We start from the raw sequence: 7,742 nt of genomic DNA, 5'->3' as shown, positions 1-7,742 counted from the left end.
AGAAAAACACAAAAAATCAATGAGAGAAAGATTTGATTATTTAAGAAAATCAATGACATGGACAAAACCTTATCAAAACTAACCAAAAGATATAAAGAATATCCAAATTAATAAAAACAGAAACAAAAAAGTGGACATAACAGATACCAAGAAAAAACAAAGAATCATAAGGACATGCTTTAAAAACTTGTCCTCCACCAAACTGGTAAATCTAAAAGAAAAAGATAATTTTCATGACAGGTATCAGTTACCAAAGTTACATCAAGATCAGATAAACAAACTAAAATAGATCTATAACCCCTAGTGAAATAAAAGCAGTCATTGAAAGTCCTCCAATAGTAAAAGCAGCCAGGTCAGATTGCTTTAGTACAATATTCTACCAGATTTACAAAGCATAGTTTATGCCAATACTTCCCAAATTGTTTCACAGAGCAGAAACAGAGGAAACATTGTCCAATTCATTTTGAGGCTACAATTACCCTGATAACCAAACCACATGAATAAATAATCAACAGAGAAATAAATTCAGAGCAATTTCCCTTATGAACATAGAAGCAAAAATACTCAACAAAATATTTGTAAACCAAATCAAAGAACACATCAAAAAGATCATGTAAGCTTCCTCAAGACTTTCAGTGATTTTCAACACACAAAAAAATCAGTAAATGTAATCCACCATATAGAGAAATGAAAAGAAAGAAAAAGGAAACAAAAACAAATACATGATCATTCCATTAGATGTTGAAAAGGCCCTTGACAAAATGAAACACCCATGCATGATAAAATGTTGAAGACAGTATGGGTAAAAGGGACAAATATAAACAGAAGACAAGTAATTTACAGCAAGTCAATGGCAAACATCAAGTTCAATGGAGAGAAACTCAAAGCAATTCCATGAAACTCAGGAACAAGCAAGGTTATTCATTCTCTGGATATTTATTCAATATGATACTTGAAATTTTAGCTACCATCAATATGAAAGCAGGAGATCAAGGATATACAAATTGAAAATAAAAAACCAAAGTTATCGTTATTTGCAGATAATATGATAGTATACATGAGTGACTCTAGAAATTCTTCTCTGTTTTGAGGGAGACTACTCATTTTTTTTCTCAGCTGCCCAGACTCCAAAAATAATCACACAGAAATTTGTATTAATTACAATACTGCTTGGCCAATAGCATGTTTCTAGCTTGCTCTTATATCCTAAACTAGCCCATCTCCATTAATCTGTGTATTGCCACATGGCTGTGACTTACTGGAAAGGTTTCAGTGCATCTGTCCCTGGCGGACACTACATAGCTTTTCTCTGACTCCACCTTCTTTCTCTCAATATTCAGTTTAGTCTTCTACTCTTTTCTATCACAGGCCAAAATAGATTCTTTATTTATTAACCAATAAAAGCAGCACATATATAGAAGGACTTTCCACATCATCTCACCTTTTCTGTCTAAATAAAAAGAAGTTTCAACTTTAACATAGTAAAATTACATATAACAAAACAGATATCAAGCAAGAATTACAGTTACAATATTTATATCTACTTTCTCATTTATCATAAGTAAGGAAAACTATAATTATAAATATCTATTCTTCTACTCCATCAAAGACTCCAGAAGGATATATTATTACCTAAGTAAACAGGAAGTGCATTGTAAGCAACTTGCAAAACTCTAGAAATGTTATCTCATACATAAGTGCTAGTTTCAAAAGCCTTGAGTTTTGTGTGCTCAGCCTAGAGTGCATATGGAAGCTAAGAAACCAATGATGCCTGAGTGGGAGATGGAACACTGGATGGACAGTAGATTATAGGTGAAATGAAAGTAGAGAGGGAGAATGCTGGGGACAAAAGATACATCCAGGAAGTGGCATGATATGGAAGAAAAGAAATAGGGATGAATTTACCAAAATGAAGTGTGCGTCGCAAAGCTTCATGGGAACCTGTTCCCACAGATACAAGTATTTGAACATTTTATTTCCAATTGATGCCACTGTTTCCTGGGTGGTTATGGAACTTTTAGGAGGGCAGGTCTTGCTAGAAAGAGTTAAGTTACTTGAGAGTTTATAGTCTAGCCCTACTTCTACTTCACTCTCTCTCTACTTCCTGCTTGAGAGCGGAGATGCGATCTCTCAACTTCATCCTCTTGCTGTCTGCTGCCATGCCTCATCTGGCATTATGACTTCTCACTCTGGACCCATAGGCCAAAATAAACTCATTCTTCCCTAAGTTGCTTTGGGTCGTGGCATTTTATCAAAGTGGTGGAAAATACAAGCATTGGTGCTCAAATATTACAGATATACTATAAAGGAATTTAAGTTTATTCTCTTGAGTCAATCAACTTACTGTGTTCGTTTTATTGTATGGAACAATCACATTTGCTCATGATAGCAAGCCTCAAAGGGCCTTCAGAAACAAAGTTGATTTCAGTGTAGCTTCATTTGTGAGCTAGTTCCATGGGTGGTGACACATTTGAAACATCTTAGCTCTAAAAGAAGGAACAGTACTGGTTTTTGGGATTTCAACACATAGAGGAGAGAACAAGAAATTTACAATGAAAACAATTGGCTCCACTGACCCTGAGATTCAGAGTCACAGTAAACACAATCATCTGTGAGATGCTGAGGTCATTCAAACACACCCAAAAATAATGAAAAAAAAACGCACACCTACTAGGTTTCATACTAGCTGTGTGCCCTTAGATAGGTTACAAACTTTTCTGTGCATCTGTTTCTTCAAATATTACAGAAAACAATAATAATTACTTCTAATGTGACACATACTTTACATAATTAAACATAAGGGACATTTTAAAATATGGTGATCATTTTATTATTAATAAATCATCATTGTAATTCTTTTCTCAAAAAATTGAAATGTTGTAGTTTAAAGGTCTATGTGCTGTGACTAACTGATGTTTCAAAAAGATATCACAGTTCAGTTCTTGGCATATTCACATTCAAGTAAACTCTTAACACTGGGAGGAGACAATACAGTCATAACCTAGAGTGAGGTCTGAGTTTTACTAAGTACCTTTGTATTTGAGGCTGCTAGGCAGAGTGTTCTGCCCCATTCATATCTGAATTGTGCCTATTCTAGCCATATGTTGGACGCTATAGCCACATTTTTGTCATACCCTGAGAAAGTCAAAAAGAAGAGGCAAGGGGTTATATCAAATTCTCTTTTTCCTAACTTATGCCTTTTTGGGGTCAGGGAGAAAAGATAAATAACTCACTACAGAGATTAGTGGCTTCTATTTTAAATGATATAGAGTCCTTCTTGGTTTCTCTTTAACTTTCTGGACTAATCCAGATTCTGCTTCTGTGAGAGTCAGCTGTTATTGGCTCGCACATGCCCACTTCTTGTGAGTCTTGCAGTCCCTAGACGTATGCTACTTCACTTGGAGAGTTATGCTCAACCTCTAGGGGCAATATAAAGGCAACATCTGGTTAATGTGGTAGGTAAAGGACCGCGTTCTTGCTTTGAAAGGACAACCTAGTTATGAGGTTAATGATTGAAAGGCCTTTTCCCTGTATCTTGCCAAGGCCACACCTTAACTGAAGTCACTTTCTCGTCCAGCACTTGCCCTTTCTCTATACCGCTCTACTTTTTCCCTGGTAGGTGATTCTGCTACTGTGTTACTTCTACAAGAATGAGAGTCTCAAATCCTGCCTCCAGGGTTCCAACCTAAAGCCACGTGACAACAGCTAGTGTTATCAGAGAGATACTAACTCAACAGACAAATCTAAATCCTTCTAAAGGAATAAAAATCCTACAGAATTAATAATGTGGAAATGTAAATGGAAAGAAGCAAGATGGTACTGCACTTCCCAGTTATGTCATATAGCCTTGTAGGTATATATGTTTAACCTGCAGCCTACAAGCAGCTTGCACTTCAGGAGAGTTGTAAATGTTGCCCAACACATAGTAGCAAAAGTACTAAAAGCATAATGACATTTGCTTTGGTAACTCAACTTCACGTTTCTTAACTTTGTAGATGACAATAGTGTGTGTTTCGATGTCAAATTATTTGACATAGCTATAAGATTAGCCATTGTTTTTGACTGATATATTGATTTGATTGATTGATTGGTTGCTTGTCTAGTGTGGTGGCTTAAATGAGAATGGTTCCCATAGATTCATATATTTGAATATTTGGTCCCCAATTCATGGAACTATTTGGGAAAGACTGAAGAACTCACACCATTTCTGATGAGCTTTATATTTTTCTGTGTCTTGTGCTTGCAAATAAGGATGTAAGCTCTTAGTTGTTGTTCCAAAGCCATGCCTGCCGGCCTGCTAGCATGCTTCCCACTATGGTGGTCATTGACTCATCTTTGAAATTCTAAACTTAAATTGTAAGTTTTCTTTTATAAGTTGCCTTGATCGTGGTGTTTTTGTCGAAGCAATAGAAAAGTTACTAATTGAGTCAACTCCTCACTTGACTCAGGGAAAATAAGTCCCTAGGTGGAGAGATAAGGGGTAAATTTCTCTACCTTAAAATGTGTGTGAAGAGCTCAATAGGCTGTGTTCTTTTGGAACGCACGCAGATGGGGGTTCTGGTGACTTTATCCGCATTCGGTCCTTTGTCGTTTCGCTCACCCACTGCCGTAGCCGGCAGACTCACCCCTTCCTGTGCCAGGAACGTGCTGCCACTGGCACCATGCCCTATCCATACCCAGCACTAACCCCGGAGCAGAAGAAGGAGCTGTCTGACATCGCTCACCGAATTGTGGCTCCGGGCAAGGGCATTCTGGTGGCAGATGAGTCCAATGGAAGCATTGCTAAGCGGCTGCAGTTCATTGGCACTGAGAACACAGAAGAGAACAGGCGCTTCTACCGCCAGCTGATGACTGTGTGAACCCCTGCATTGGGGGGGGGGGGTGATCCTCTTCCACGAAACACTCTACCAGAAGGCAGATGATGGACGTCCCTTCCCCCAAGTTATCAAGTCCAAGGGCGGTGTTGTGGGCATTAAGGTAGATAAAGGCATGGTACCCCTGGCAGGAACCAATGGTGAGACCACCACCCAAGGGCTGGATGGGCTGTCAGAACGCTGTGCCCAGTATAAGAAGGATGGAGCTGACTTTGCCAAATGGCGCTGTGTGCTCAAGATTGGGGAGCATATTCCTTTAGCCCTTGCCGTCATGGAAAATGCCTATGTTCCGAACTGTGTTGCCAGCATCTGCCAACAGAATGGCATTGTACCCATTGTGGAGCCTGAAATCCTCCCTGATGGAGACCATGACCTAAAGCGCTGCCAGTATGTAACTGAGAAGGTACTGGCTGCTGTGTAAAAGGCTCTGAGTGACCACCATGTCTATCTGGAAGGCACACTGCTGAAGCCCAACATGGTCACCCCAGGCCATGCTTGTACCCAGAAGTATTCCAATGAGGAAATTGCCATGGCAACTGTCACAGCCCTGCGTCGCACAGTGCCCCCTGCTGTCACTGGAGTCACTTGCCTGTCTGGAGGGCAGAGCGAGGAAGAGGCGTCCATCAACCTCAATGCGATCAACAAGTGCCCACTGCTGAAGCCATGGGCCTTGACTTTCTCTTATGGCCGGGCCCTGCAGGCCTCTGCTCCGAAAGCCTGGGGCGGGAAAAGGAGAACCTGAAGGCTACCCAGGAGGAATACATCAAGTGAGCCCTGGCCAACAGCCTTGCTTGCCAAGGAAAGTACACTCCAAGTGGTCAGTCTGGAGCCGCAGCCAGCGAATCTCTTTTCATCTCTAACCATGCCTACTAAGCAGAGGTGATCTAAGGCTGCCCCATCAACACTCCAGGCCCCCGCCTACCCACTTGCTTTTGAAAAGGGGACCTTCAGGCTTTCCCATCCATCACTCTTGTGACCGGTGTGGTGTTGTCTGTGAATGCTAATTCTGCCATCCCTTCCAGCCCACTGCCAATAAACAACTATTAAAAAAAAAAATGTGTGTGAAAAAAATGTGAAATTATTGTCTCCTCCAAGCACAAAGCATGGATTGCCCAGTCATCCCTTGATTCAGCAACTGGATAACCCCAAACACTGACAAAGGTGTAGAGAATTTTGTACATGACAGTTGTTATGAGGTTCCTGCAGAAGGAGCTAGTGATAATATTTAGAGATTCTAGTAGTATCTGAAAACTGTAGAACAAATCAGAACACCGTGACAGAATTGCTTCTGTCTGCTGACTACTCCTCTTGTGGTTTCTTTCAACTGTTCACACACTTTTTCTTTTTCTCAGTGGTATTAGTTCTTGATTTTTGCTAATAAAGCCCCATTTAAAGTAAAAATCATACCTTTACCTAAAGCCATTAAACTACGGAAACAATATTGGACATAAGATGTGGGAGTCCCCTCTGTATGCTATGGTTACCATTGATTAATAAATAAACTGCTTTGGACAGAACAGAGTTAGGTGGGGAAAACTAAACTTATTGCTGGGAGGGAGAAAGCAGAGTCAAGAGAAGCCACATAGTCCTGCCAGAGACAGACAGTAGACAGAACGTTGTCGGTAAGCCACAGCCACGAGGAGATTATACAGATTGATAGAGAAGGGTCAAATTGAGATGTAAAAGAGAGCCAAAAAGAAGCTAGAGCTAATAGGCCAAGCAGTGATTTAATTAGTATAGTTTCTGTATGGTTATTTCAGAGTTGAACAGCCTCCTACAAACAAGTGGCCTCCTACAACAGTCATGGAATAACCAAGTGACAACTTTTTAATGTAAACCAAATTATTTGCTCACCAGAATGAATATAAAATTCAACATCACTAGGGCAACTGACTGTTAATAATAGGTTGACTGACTTAGTCAACTTTCACATTTTGCGATTGTGGCTGTTAATGTGTTTGAGTAGCTGTAACATAATAGACATAGAGGTAAGCACTCATCAAGTCCTATATTAAGGCATTGCAGAGTTTAAAATCTTCCAAATAATGACACAAATTAACAAGTAGATGCTCACAATTGGGGGGGAAATATTATCAATATATAAAGATAGGAAATAATGAACTTTAGCTATGGAGTCTAACTTCCCACAGACATTAAAAACCCTAAAATCAGGAAACAATAGTCTAAGTACCAAAAAAAGGAGCCAAAGGAAACCCAGCATGTTGGCACCACAGTTAGCAGAGCCTGTGATGCTGCCAGACAAAAGTTTTGTGAGACCTTATATATTTGCTTATTTTAAGAGATAATTCCCTATAAAATTTCCTGAAAAAACCCATGCAAACAAACTACTTTAAGTCAGAACAGTTACCTGACAGAGCAGAACTTAAACTAGAATGGATAGGGTATCTTGTCCACTAAATTGGTAAGAATGAAAATAAGAATTTGGGCAAGAGTTGGTTCTGGTTCCTCAGGGAAGGGAAGAGCCACAAGAGAGAGCTTAGTCAGAGGGCAGAACCAAGAAATGGGCTCCTCCCTTAGACAAGCAGACTAGGAGAACATCATGAGGAGGAGGCTGATGCTACATAGTTAACTGGAAAGGGAAGTGTGATGTGTAGACCAAGACAATGCCAGGGAGAGGTGGGAGCAAAGAAATGCTGGAATGAAGCCATGGACTTAGGCAATAAGGAAAGAAAGCTCCAGGAGGGTGAAGCCTTGCTTCATAAAGATGCCCCACTTGAGGATCTACAGTGTGGATGCCCAGGGTAGACCACCCAAGTTCACCTCCTGCTGAGATGGGTTCATCTCTTCAGCAAGTGAAATTTCCTAGCTGGAAGCCACATGACAGTTCTCAAGTCCAGTAGATTTGCT

The 7,742-nt window shown here is 40.1% G+C and overlaps 1 pseudogene; it reads left to right on the top strand.

Moving 5' to 3' along the window:
• The first annotated feature begins 4,615 nt into the window (after positions 1-4,615).
• LOC130888877 (fructose-bisphosphate aldolase A-like) lies at positions 4,616-5,785 on the top strand (annotated as a pseudogene).
• Positions 5,786-7,742: the final 1,957 nt, after the last annotated feature.

Source organism: Chionomys nivalis, chromosome 17 (genome assembly GCF_950005125.1).
Source record: "Chionomys nivalis chromosome 17, mChiNiv1.1, whole genome shotgun sequence".
NCBI lineage: Eukaryota > Metazoa > Chordata > Mammalia > Rodentia > Cricetidae > Chionomys > Chionomys nivalis.
Note: the sequence above shows the minus strand (reverse complement) of the source record. Positions and strands in the feature narration are given on the sequence as shown.